Here is a 13,952-nt window from a genome sequence, read left to right on the forward strand (position 1 = left end):
CACTGTGCCACCAGGGAAGCCCTTGTGTTTACTTAGTAATTTTCTGTCTGGATGATCTGTCCATTGGTGTATGTGAGGTGTTGAAGTCCCCCACTATCATTGTGTTACTGTTGATTTCCTCTTTTATAGCTGTCACCATTTGTCTAATGTATTGAGGTGCTCCTATGTTGAGTGCATATACATTTATAATTGTTGTATCTTCTTCTTGGATTGATGCCTTGATCATTATGGAGTGTCCTTTTTGTCTCTTGTAGCATTCTTTATTTTAAAGTCTATTTTGTCTGATATGAGTGTTGTTACTCCAGCTTTCTTTTGATTTCCATTTGCATGGAATATCTTTTTCCATCCCCTCACCTTCGGTCTGTATGTGTCCCTAGTTCCGAAGGGGGTCTCTTGTAGACAGCATATTTATGGGTCTTGTTTTTGTATCCATTCAGTGATCCTGTGTCTTTTGGTTGGTGCATTTAATCCATTCCCATTTAAGGTAATTATCAATATGTATGTTCCTATTACCATTTTCTTAATTGTTTTGGGTTTGTTTTTGTATGTCCTTTTCTTCTCTTGTGTTTCCCACTTAGAGAAGTTCCTGTAGCGTTTGCTGTAGAGCTGGTTTGGTGGTGCTGTATTCTCTTAGCTTTTGTTTGTCTGTAATGCTTTTTTGATTTCTCCACTGAATCTGAATGAGATCCTTGCTGGGTTGAGGAATCTTGGTTGTAGGTTCTTTCCTTTCTTCACTTTAAATATATTGTGCCTCTCCCTTCTGGCTTGTAGAATTTCTGCTGAGAAATCAGATATTAACCTTATGGGAGTTCACTTGTATGTTATTTGTCATTTTTCCCTTGTTGCTTTTAATAATTTTTCTTGTCTTTAGTTATTTTCAATTTGATTACTATGTGTCTTGGCATGTTTCTCCTTGGGTTTATCCTGTATGGGACTCACTGTGCTTCCTGGACTTGGGTGGCTATTTTCTTTACCATGTTAAGGAAGTTTTCCACTCTAATATCTTCAAATATTTTCTTGGGTCCTTTTTCTCTCTCTTCTCCTTCTGGGACCCCTGTAATATGAATGTTTGTGCGTTTAATGTTGTCCCAGTGGTCTATTAGGCTGTCTTCATTTCTTTTCATTCTTTTTTCTTTATTCTGTTCCTCAGCAGTGATTTCCACCATTCTGTCTTCCAGGTCACTTATCTGTTCTTCTGCCTCAGTTATTCTGCTATTGATTCCTTCTAGGGTATTTTTCATTTTAGTTATTGTATTGTTCATCTCTGTGTGTTTGTTCTTTCATTCTTCTAGGTGTTTGTTCTTTTATTCTTCTAGGTCTTTGTTAAACATTTCTTGCATCTTCTCAATTTTTGCCTCCATTCTTTTTCTGAGGTCCTGGATCATCTTCACTATCATTATTCTGAATTCTTTTTCTGAAGGTTGCCTATCTCCACTTCATTTAGTTGTTTTTCTGGTGTTTTATCTTGTTCCTTTATCTGCTACATAGTCATCTGCCTTTTTATTTTGTCTGTCTTTCTGTGAATGTGGTTTTCATTCCACAGGCTGTAGGACTGTAGTTCTTTTTGCTTCCGCTGTCTACCCTTTGGTGGATGAGGCTATCCTGAGACAACCATTTTAGATGGACCCAGAGGAAAACAAGAGATTCAGGGCTCAGACCTGACACAGCTCTTTTAGGGCTAGCTGGGACCCAGAATGTGGCTGTCCACATAATCTGAATATGTGCTCGCTCTATGTATCTATCATCTATCATCTTCTATCTATCTATCTATCTATTTATCTTTCTACCTTTCTAAGTGCTGTCTGCCGACTTACTTAACAAAATGTAACAGTGAAGTGTAAATACTGGCATTATAAGCAAATTTCACTTGTCTATAAAAACAGATGCTCAACACATATTTGTTGGGTGAATAAATGAATGACTTTTCTTCTGTGTATTTTCCATTCAAGTCTAAACTCCATGAGAACAGAGACCATGTCTGTTTTTGTTTGGTATTGCATTCCTAATGCATAAATGCAGTAGGATCTTAGAAATATTTTTTGTTTCAATGAAGTGTTTTTTTATTCTCTACATTAAACATACGTTGCTTTTTAAAATTGAAATATAGTTGATATACAATATTATATTAGTTTCAGGAGTACTACATATTGATTTGACATTTGCATATATTATGAAATGAACACCTGTAACCATCTGTCCCCACACAAAATTATTACAATATTATTGATCATATTTCTTATGCTGTAAATTACATCATCATGGCTTATTTTATAACTGGAGGTTTGTACCTTTTAATCCCCTTCACCTATTTCACCCCTCCACTATGGCCCTCCCCTCTGGCAACCACCCGTTTGTTCTCTGTACCTATGAGTCTCTTTTCATTTTGTTTAGTTAGTTTGTTTTTTTAGATTCCGCATGTAAGTGAGATTATATGGTATTTGTCTTTCTCTGTCTAACTTATTTCACTTAGTATAATACCCTCTAGATCCATCCATGTCGTTACAAATGGCAAGCTTTCTCTTTTGTGTGGCTGAGTAATATTCTACTGTACATATACCACATCATCTTTATCCATTCATCTATCGATGGAGTCTTTGGCTGCTTCCATGTCTTGGCTATTGTAAATAATGTTGCTATGAACATTGGAGCGTGTATATGTTCTCAAATTAGTGTCTTTGTTTTCTTTGGGTAAATACCCAGAAGTGATATTGTTCGATCATATGGTAATTGTATTTCTAACTTTTTGAGGAGCTTCTACACTGTTTCCCACAGTGGCTACTATGGAATTTACAATCTCACTGACAGTGCATGAGGGTTCCCTTTTCTCCACATCCTCACCAACACTTGTTATTTGTTGTCTTTTTGAAGGTAGTCATTCTGACAGGTGAGTGGTGGCATCTCACTGTGGTTTTAATTTGCATTTCCCTGATGATTAGTGATGTTGACATCTTTTTCATGTGTCTGTTGTCTATCTGTATATATTCTTCAGAAAAATGTCTATTCAGGTCCTCTGCTCATATTTTAATTAAGTTTGTTTGTTTTTGATGTTGAGTTGACTGAGGTTTTGGCTTATGTTGGAAATTAACTTCTTATTGGATATATCATTTGTAAATATCTTCAGTAGGCTGCCTTTTCATTTTGTTGACAGTTTCCTTTGTGCAAAAGCTTTTTAGTTTGATGTAGTTTCATTTGTTTATTTTTGCCTGAGGGCAGTCAGTACAAGCTGTCCCATTTGTTCACACCGTCAGCTGGGCAGCGTTTGCCTATCAGAGGAAACAGCTCAGTTAAGAAACTGGGGTAGGGAAAATATCTGGAAGTGTTAACAGATTTTTTTCTGAAAGATACAGGAACTGGGGATATCGTCTGTTGTTTCTGACTGACTTCTCAGTAAGGTTAGAGGAAATGGTGGTCAAATCATGGTCAGAGGCATCTGGTAGAGGATGACAGATCCAGGAGTCAGTAAAATCTAATGCACATGCAGTGGTTTGGGAGAAACTTACCAGGAGGTTTTCCTTCATGAAGAAGCCTCCAGGGGTGATTCTGAAAAACAAAGATCATTCAAATCCATCTCTGCTCTGTGTCTCTTGGGGTCTAAAGTGCTCCCAATCCCAAGTGCTGCTGTTGTCAGCCCTCCATTGCTTCAAAATTAGTGTTTCCAATTGCAGTACTGATAATTTCACCTTTTTTGCAGTTATCCCTTAATCACACCCAGACCTTCCATTCAGGAAAAAAAAAGGTGCAAGACTTGGACATTTTAATAAAAGTTACAAACCCATTATGGCCCCCGCATTGGCCTGTGTGGACCACTGCAGGGGGATTTGGTGATAGTGTGATCAGCCAAGTGGCAATTATCCTTATGATCTAGAACCAAGTCCATCCAACTACAGAATCCAGGTGGCTGAATCAGAATTAAATTTGAATCTCCCAGGCTCCATTTCAGCTGAGCTGCCATCTGGAGGGTGTACCAACCAGGCTGGCCTGGGATTGCTATTAGGGGAGAGAAAGACATATCATGCCCAGGAGTGGTCAGGAGAAAATCTCAGTTTTTCAAAGTGAGTCTATATCAACGCCCACCCCTTTTGTCCTGATCATTACCCAGAAAGTAGCCAAGAGGAAGTGACCCCTTTCTGAGGATAGCAGCATTCAGTGACCAAACTGCCTTACTAAAGTGCATGGACCAGGAGAATGTGAAGGAAGTAGAATTAGAAATTTTTTGAGTCAATTTTTGAGGAGGTCATTCCAGTGCTAGATGGTAGGGAGCATGGAAGGTCCAGCAAATATCTGTACTCTGTATGTCTTCTTTGGTGTAAAGCAATTATACTCCAGTAAAGGTATAAAAAAATAATTAATACCACACACACAAAAAATCTGTACTATCAGCAGCTGAGGTGAGGGTAGAGGGGGAAGAGGGGAGGAGGGGTACAGAGGCAAGGAGCCTTCTAGGCCAGTAAGGCTTTACATTTATTTTTAGTTTCAAACAGGGCGGTGGCTGTTCATGGCTCCATCAAGTCAACTTGCAATGCTTTGGGCTGGTTCAACAATTTAAAGTGGGTAAAGACCCTCATGGTTGATACTGCCTACTTTGGCTTTGGGAGCCCTTTGGCTCAGCAGCCATGGCCACGTTCTTTTCTGGCCGGTGTCACTGGATTTGCTTCCTTCTGCTGACTTGGGCTTGGCTCATACAGTGGCAATTTTGTTTTTTTAAAGAGACTACTTCAACCTGAGGTATTTGCTGCCCCATTTAAAAATAATATCCCTTTGGCTTCATGTAGTTCCAATGTAAATTTTCCAGGGCTGAGAATTGACAGTAAGAATATATGTAGAATTCTTTGTGTCAGTTTCTCATTCTCCAATAGGTCACCTGCATCAGCATTAGAAACCCAATCCCAGGCAGGAAGAACTCAAATGTTAGTTAATGACTCATCTATGGATTCCCAAGGGAGTTTCCCCCCAAAGAGCCACAGCTCCATTATAGCATCCAGGACCAGCTGCAAAACACCCTGAGACACTTTGCTCTTGTCTGAATGGGTCTAAGGTTGGTACCAGAGACTGTAGGAGTGACAGCCATAAAACAGTCCAGCTGTTGCCATCCAGGGTGAATATTAGTCCTAATTATCACAGTGGGGGCAGACCTGAAACTGACTGCCAGAATGATGAGAAAGTCTCCTGCACAGAGGAGAGTTAGCAACACCCCAGGCACTGTTTCACACAGTTGACCTTCAACCTACTTCCCAGTACTCAGCCTGCAACACTTCAATTCCTCCTTATAACTGGCAAAAAAAACCAAAACCAAAAACATTGGAGAACTATTAAATGCCTGATTGATTATAAAATTTAGTCAACATGGTCACTCCTAATTCCCAGGGACTTCCTCAAAATCAGGTGGCCTATGAAGTTCTCATCTTTCCTTGTTCACATCTCTCTCTACAACCCCTGTGGTCACTAAGACTGTCCAGAACTGTGAAGAGTCTGAGATTTTACCATCCTTACAATCTAAGCCAGCCTGCCACAATTTCATGGATGCTAGGAGAATACACAAGACTGGATCATAGACAAAGGATTTTGCTACTCACAGCACTAGCAGTAACCAGATCTCAGCACTTGTGCCAGTTTTGCAAGCCCCAGCTCCCACGGGCAATTCAGAGAAGGCCAGATGATACCTATACATGTGACAGACTGTGTTACAAGAGAGAAACCCTGAGTTTACGGCACCCAGACCTCTTATAATGGACAAAAGCAAACATGCACTGTCTCTGCCTTCCAAAATTGTTTGTTATACAAACATCCTTAAAAGGATAATCCATAACAACAATAATCAGTCCTTGTGCTTGCAAGAAGTACAGAAACATGAAAGGTCCATGGAGAACTGCTTCCCAAAAATGAGCTTTAGCAACTAGTTCTCTGAGTCACAGCATTCTCCTTAAATCTCTTGTGAGACATCATCTATTTTCCAACCCTGTTTGTCACAGATTGGTGATGGGATAATAGTAGATGGCATGGAGCCCACAATGGTGATGACTGGGGGAGACATTAATAGATGGAGGCAACAGGCAACACAAGATTTATTAGTTCAAAGGTTTTGGGGTTGCAAATGGCAGAAATCTACTTTGGTTAACGTAAGTAAAAAGGATAAGTAAAAAGGATAATTTATTACAAAATTATGTAATAGCTCAGAGAAATGAAGAAAAAAGTTGAACAGCTGGGTTTTTGGGAGGTCAGAAAGCAGGGCAAATCTAGGGATTTATATCTAGGAACTAATGGACAGTCTCTCCAGGGTGTTTCTGTTAGGATGACCCAGCTCCAACATTTAAATTCTTGTGTCACACAGCTCAAGATTCTAATTTTCCTGTGAGAGAGTCTGATTGGCCTCTATTGGATCATATACCCATGTCTTGGGCAGGTGAGAGTAGGGATCTTAACAGATAATTGAACCAAGACTGCATTCATTGTGAAGGGGGAGTGCCCAAAGAAATATCAAGACATTTCCCTGCTTATAAGATTCATTTTCTCAATCTTCTCCATACTGTGGGGGACATGGTTGCTAGGAATTCTGGGATCACATCTAACATCTCCATTATGAGTGAGGGAAGAGAAAGAATCACAGGAACAGCTCTGAACAGCCAGGCTGGGTCACTGCTCTGCATGTGGGGCTTGGGTGTGGGGTAGGGCATTTGGACTGGTTCCTATACCAGAACCATACAGAGAAATAAGGAGGGAACAGTTCCCTAAAGAATGGGAGTGTCACTACCAAAAGAAGGGAGTGAGTGATACTGGGCCGAGGAAAACAACAGATTTCCGTCATGGTCACCAACCCTGCACTATCCTTCCTTCCAGCCTTGAATTTTGTGAGTCCTGATGTGAGCATATCTGTAGGAGAAAGAAAACTAAAGATGTTCCTGGTGACTTTTCACAGGAGGAGCAGCCCAGGCCAGGGTGGATGGGTTCTCCCTTTGGCCAGCGTAAGGCCATAGCAGGAGGCTGTGGGATCTTGGACATTTCATCACTGGGTACTTAAGACCTTTCTAGGGCCACTGGAAGACAGAGTCCAAGCTGAGGAGTCTTCCATTAAAAGCCACAAGCTTCTCAACAGAGAGCTGAAGAAAATCTACGAGGTGGACAGGGTCAGGGAGCCAGGTTTGCCATTTGGCACCTGGGGCCAAAGGGCCAGAACAGGCAAGGAGCTTACTGGACTTCCTCTCATCCCAGGCCACTCTGCAAAAAAAAGTTCAGTCTAAAATGTCTAGTTCATAGGACTGGCTGGAGGTGGGAACTAGGGTAAGGTGTCACAGCAAAACTCTAAAACCAGATCCCAGCCAAGGACCCCTAAAGGCCAGGTACCTGCAGGTAGAGTCTGAAGACATTCCTTGAGACACCAAAGCCAGGGGAGGGAGTCATTTATGGAGTCTGTGAATGGGAAGGAATAGAAAAAAAAGTAATTTTGAACAAATGATGATAGCTTTGTGAACATACAATGAAATTTTTTCTTATGTAAGAATAAGAGCATCAGGTATGTAGGTAAGTAATATAATTATATATCACATTATATAAAACAAAATTTATTATGTCACATATAATATGGTGTAAAACTTTTATTGGCGCACTTCTCCTTGGATCTCCACGCAATTACTAGGGAAGTAATGTAGAAAGTCCCAACAGGAGAATGTCTTTGCTGCTACACAGTGTTCTTAGAGCCTGTCAACATAGACCCCCAGCCGCAGAGCTGCCCACGTGGAGCATGGCTCATAGAATAAAATCTGGGGGGCTTCCCTGGTGGCGCAGTGGTTGAGAGTCCGCCTGCCGATGCAGGGAACACGGGTTTGTGCCCCGGTCCGGGAGGATCCCACATGCCGCGGAGCGGCTGGTCCCGTGAGCCATGGCCGCTGAGCCTGTGCGTCCGGAGCCTGTGCTCCGTAACGGGAGAGGCCACAGCAGTGAGAGGCCCGCATACCGCAAAAAAAAAAAACAAAAAAAAAATAAAAAAAAAATAAAATCTGGGAACTAGGGAACTGGAAAATCTAAGATTCGGCAATCATTTTCAGGCCATGATTGCAGGTTCAAGATGTTAAGCTGTCATAAGAAATGCAAAGGATTTGTCTATGGACCTTGATTCATAACCACAGGTAGTCAGCTTTTACATCTCATCCTTGTGTGACTGCGAAAATTCTTTCCTCAGGAGCTTAGCATTTAATCCATGCTGGCATTTAAAACAACTCGACAAACAATCCAAACATTCATCCACTGGGAAATGGATAAACAAAGTGTGGAACATCCATGCAATGAAATACCACTTGGCGATAAAAAGAAACAAACTCGTGCTTCACACAGCAATATGGATGGATTTCAAAAGCAGTATGTTAAATGAAAGAAGCAAGACATAAAAGAACTACATACTTTATGATTACATTTACAGGAAATTTTAGAAAAGGCAAACTTATAGTGACAAAAAGTAGATGGTGTTTGCCATGAGGGAAGGAGATTTACTCCTAAGGGGCAAAGGGAACTTTTGGGGGTGATGAATATTTTCTATTTTTTGATTAAGATAGTGGTTAAATGACCGTATACCTTTGTCAAAACTCATCAAATTGTATACTTAAAATTGGTGACTTTTTTTTTACTGTGGTAAAATATATAGCATAAAACTTACCATTTTAACCGTTAAATGTACAGTTCAGTGGCATTACTTATCTTCACAGTGTTGCACAACCACCACAAAAAGTTTTTCTTTACTCTGAAAAGACACTGTCCCCATTAAGCAATAACTCCCCATTCCCTCTTCCCCCAGGGAGACTCTTATTGTACATAAATTATACTTCAATAAAGCTGATTTAAAAAATTAACTGCCTCCATCTAGTCCCCCTGCCTACTCCCTAGCTGGGGTAATTTTTGTAGCCTCATATTGTACACGCCCCTGTGATTTCTCTCTGTGCTCCGGCCCTGCGTGCCCAGGCCATGGAGATCATCTTCCTCTCCAGAGTATCCACAAAGCACACAAGTGCATGGCTTCCCCAGGTTATCTGAGGACTTTACTCTTTGGTCCTTATCTCGACAGCAAGACATCTCTTCCCTCTCTCCACCTCTCCTCGAAACGAATCTTTTTGCTCAGCCCAGCCTACCAGGGTCTAGCTTTGAGCAACACACACACACACACACACACACACACACACACACACACCAACAGCTTCTCCCTTCAATAGTGACACGACCTGTTTGTATGTCTCCCCCACCCGCAGGTCCCTGACCCCCTTTCCCTTAGCGATTTTTTCCTCCTTAGTAGTCAGCTAAGTCCAACTTGGACTTCACACTTATATCTTAAATAGTATAGAGCTGATTTAAAGGCCACAGGAAAAGAAAGACTTCGTGTTTTCTCCTAAAAAGACAGGAATCTTTTCTATGTCATCCTTCTATAATGACCTCTGTCTAAGCTCACCCTCCCGAGGAGAGGGAGCTTACTGCCCGAAGTGTCCTATTCTATTGTTGTAGCAAAAACTATTAGACTCTGACTATTGGTCTTTCTGTCCTTTAAAGGGACAGAAAGACCAACTATCCCCCTACTACTACTACTCCCCCTATCCACTCGCCTTCCCCCTCTTCTCCCTAAGCCTTTCTCTCTCCTTTTCCCCAAGCTAAGGGCCAGCGTGGGCTTGGTTAAAAAAGAAATCCCATCTTTTCACAAGAGGTGCTATCAAAGCAGCTGTGGAGTGTCTGCCTAAGGGAGTAGCCATTTAGAGCCCATTTCCCATTCCTGAAGCCCGAGGGGACACAATCTGATAACGGGAGACTAAGGAAAGAAACGAACACATTCAATCATGGGAAAATGAAGATGGGTGTGCCGCGTATTCCAGGTTGGACCACCTCAAAGGAGGCTGGGCTTGGCTGCCCACCCAGACTCCTGGGTGGGGTCGGAGTATTGAACCCCGCCCCCTACAGCTCTGGGGAACTTGCAAAGGCAACAGATCACTCCCGAGGTGCATGCTGCTAGGGCCCCGCTCTCCCTTCGATGTGCTGAACAAGATTTGCCAGTGGAGGTAGGGAAAGAATTCTGGGGCAAGACTGACCCCGTGGACAGGTAGCAGGGTTTCTTTGAAAAGGAGTGGAATACATGGAAAAGAGGTTAGAAGAGATTAGAAGAAAGATGCAAAGATAGGGAGTGATTTAGAGACCAGGCATGCCCATGAGGCACTCTTTATGAATAACTTAACTTTCTAAGTGGACTCTTGGAAAAATCACTTTTAACCCTCAGTTTTAATCCCCTTCCTCCACCACCTTGTATTATAACTCCCTTCACCTTGATGGAAATCCATCCCCCACTTCTCCTCTCTTGCCCACAAAGCACAGTCTGATCATCTGTACTGGCTTGTGTGATGGTATTTTAGAAAATAAAGGGAGTGTATAATAAAGTGTGGCCCGCCCCACACTCACACCTCCACCGGTGCAAGTGGAGGGACCCACTGAGAGGAGGGACTATGCCTGGGAATTCCAGGCAGGGAGCAGCTGTGAGATTTCCTGAGGTCCCCAGCAGAGCTGGGAGCAGAGGGAAGCACGTGACATTGAAGAACAAACAGTTCCTGATAGACAACTCAGGTGGAGCACAAGATAAAACCTTTCCAAATACTTGCAGAAGAAAGTAACTTTTTTTTTTTTTTTTGAAAGTAACTTTTTAAGGAGGGGAAGATGATATTTGGGCCACAAGTGGATCAGGTTGTAGACATTTTACTTCGCCCCAATGTGGGGAAGCAAGTTGCAATGGATTTGTCAAGGTCAAGGCCACATTTTCTAGAGTGGAGCTTTGGGTGAGGATATAAAATTTACACAAAACCTATATTAAGGAAGATTAAGAAGCAACAAGCTGGGATAGATGTTCCACACCAAGTGATGAGCAAAGTGTTATGATCTCAATATAGAGAAAGTACCTCCAATTCAGTGAGAAAAGACAACATAACAGAGAACTGAAAATGATAGCATTCACAAAACAGGATAAAGTGAGGAGTGTTCATTTGCAAGGGACTACTTGTAAAGTTAGGAACAACCAGTGCAGTTATCAGATATCCCTTTTCTGTGTGAAAAGTCAGAGGGAAATGTTACAGGAACCCGGACTGAGAGAGGGTCAGGTTAGAAGAGCAATGAACTCTGTTCTGAAGACACAACCCGTCAGAGGCAACCTCCCAGTAGAGGGCCAAAGGAGTAAACACTTTGACTTTATTCCCTTCCCACCTCCAATCTCCTGCCAGCCTCTCCACTGGCTGAACCCAGCAGGGGGCCAGAGGGCACCAGGGCCATGTTGATGAAACCCATGGAGGTCAAATTTCTAGGGTGAGAGCAGAATGGAGAAGGGGAAGAGTGGCAAACAGAAGATATTCATCACTGAAGGAAAGAATATGAAAATGAAATACACAGAAAAAGAAATAAATATTAAGGGCCTATTGGCCACATGATGTAGGCTCAATCTCACCAGTCATTAAAAGCTCAGATTCTGAAGTCAGACTTCCTGAGACTACCTGGTCTGCTACTTTATTCTGGAATCTTGGTCAGGTCTTGTTTTCATTATTGGGGTAATAAATGGAGTAATAATAGCACCTATATAATAGAGTTACTGTAGGGATCAAATGGAAAAAGGTATGTAAGGCCCTGGGCCGGGGGTCAGCATGGGGGAAGCAATCAATACATGATATTTTTTTCCCTTTCAAATTGGTAAATGGTAAAGATCTATAAGACTTGGTAATGGCAAGGTTATGGGGCAAAGGACACTCTCAGATGCATTTTATTGGGAGTATGAATTGGTGTACAACATTTTGGGGGGATAATTTGACAGTATTGTACTTCAAAATAGGAGTAAACAACTTCATGTCTAATGATTTATCCTACACAGTTACTTTCAGGAATTCATAAGACTATATATACAAAGATATTCAATGCCATATTGCAAGTGGGAAAAGTTGGAAATAACCTGAATTTATATAAGGGAAGTTTATGTACACATTTGTGCTGGTTATCTGTTGCTGTGTAACAAATTATTTTCTGAAACATCAGAAACTTAGCAGCTTAAAAGCAGCAAAAATTTATCTTCTCACAGTTTGTGTGGGGCAGGAATCCCTGCATGGCTTAGCTGGGTACCCCTGACTCAAGGCCCCTCATGAGGTTGCAGTTGTACTATTGATCAAGGCTGTGAGCCATCTGAAGGAAAAAGGGAAAGAGGGAGGATAAGACATAGATCAAGATAAGCCTTTTTTACTCCTGCATTGGGCTCCCCACCTGGCTTGGACGGGCATGCGAATCCTCTCTTCCTGTTGGAGTAATAAGACTCACAACAAGGGTTTGGGCTTTAGAGCGGAAGGAACCAGAGGAGGCCTTCTGTCCTGTCTTGATCTTAGCCTCTCCAGGCCAGGCTACTTTAGATAAGAGCTCTTCTCTTTTGAGAGAAAACACCGGTGGTCTAGAGTTGAAGTCCAAGCTAACTGCAAGATTTTGTTTCTCCTTGCTTTGTTCTCAGTGACTATATTTTCTCTTGGTGTCTTAGAAGAAGGGATTGGCATCTGAAAGAGAATTAAGATATCTTGTATTCCAGCAGGTCTGAGCTAAATCCACATCCCAATGTGTCACCCCCTTCAAATACATTCGACTACACATGTTATGAAGACATCCATCATGGTCCTTCTAAGTCTTCTCATCTTGAGACTAATCACTCCCCGTTTCTTACCATTTTCCCTCAAGTGAGATAGGTTTTATATCCTTTATCATTAGGTCACTCTCTAAAGTAGTTGTACTCCATAATACTTGATGGGTGAATTCATTCATTTGGTAATAAATATTCTAATTTATCAATGTCCTTCTCAAAACATCATCATGGCATGGTAGTGTTTTAAGGACAGTGTATTAGTTAAGATGCTTTAGATTACACAAAAAAGAAAAATTGACCTCGGGCTGAGTTAAACAATAATGGAATTCATTAGTTCACAAAACAAAGAGTCCAGAACTTGTAAAGATCTGACAGGATTGGAAGGAGAGATTTACATTGTGGTACGGGCTCTGGCTCTGCTTGTCTATCATGGTCTCGGCTCAGCTTCGGACCTGGTCCTCAGGCAGGGGTTTCTCCTGTTAACAAAGTACCCACAGCCATTCCACTCTTATCAAGGCAAGTCATGACCACGCAGAGAACGGAGAGCTTCCCGTTCCTTAAGCACAAAGCCGAAGGGGCTTTGGCTGGATCAAACTAACTTGGGCCACCTTCCCAGCCCTGACCCAACCACTGTCTGCCCTGTTTGCTTTGTGGAGGTGCCCACTTCTGAGCCAATGACTTGTGAAGGTGCCCACTTCTGAGCCAATGACTGCTGCCAAGAGGAGGGGCTTCCAAGCCAGTCAAATCCTCCCTTTCCTCAGCACCTAGAGGTAGGAAAGTCTCACTCATATCCCATAGCTGGGACATATAGAGCATGCTAGGGAGAGAGGAAAGGGAACTTGACTCTTCTATCTGGTATTCAGCTTGTGTTTATTCAGTCAGGACTGTGTGCCAGATCTTCTTTCAGGCCCTGGCAATATTGCAGAGGACAAAATGGATAAAGTCCCTGCTGTCAGGGAGGGGAGACAGAAAATAAACAAACATATAAATAAGTAGGTAGGGTAAGAACTCTGGACAATGATGGGGGACTGCTATTCTCTAGAGGGTAGTTGGGGAGACCTCTCAGGAAAGGTGACATTGTGGGGTGGGGGCCGTGCACTGAGGTGGCTGAGCCGAAAAGGAGCCCCTGCCGCCCTGTGCACATGCTGGGCCCTCCCATGGGCCAGCTCCTGCGGCTGTCAGCTCTCCGAGGGGCTGCTCCACCTCAACCATTCTTCAGATATCCCTCCTGTCCCACTGTTTGAAATGGCACCTTTTCTTATTCTAAATTCTAAAATATCTTTGGCCTTGGGACTTCCCTGGTGGCGCAGTGGTTAAGAGTCTGCCTGCCAATGCAGGG

This window comes from Monodon monoceros, unplaced genomic scaffold, assembly GCF_005190385.1.
Source record: "Monodon monoceros isolate NGI ecotype Baffin Bay Population unplaced genomic scaffold, NGI_Narwhal_1 Super_Scaffold_18, whole genome shotgun sequence".
In the NCBI taxonomy this organism is placed as follows: Eukaryota; Metazoa; Chordata; class Mammalia; order Artiodactyla; family Monodontidae; genus Monodon; species Monodon monoceros.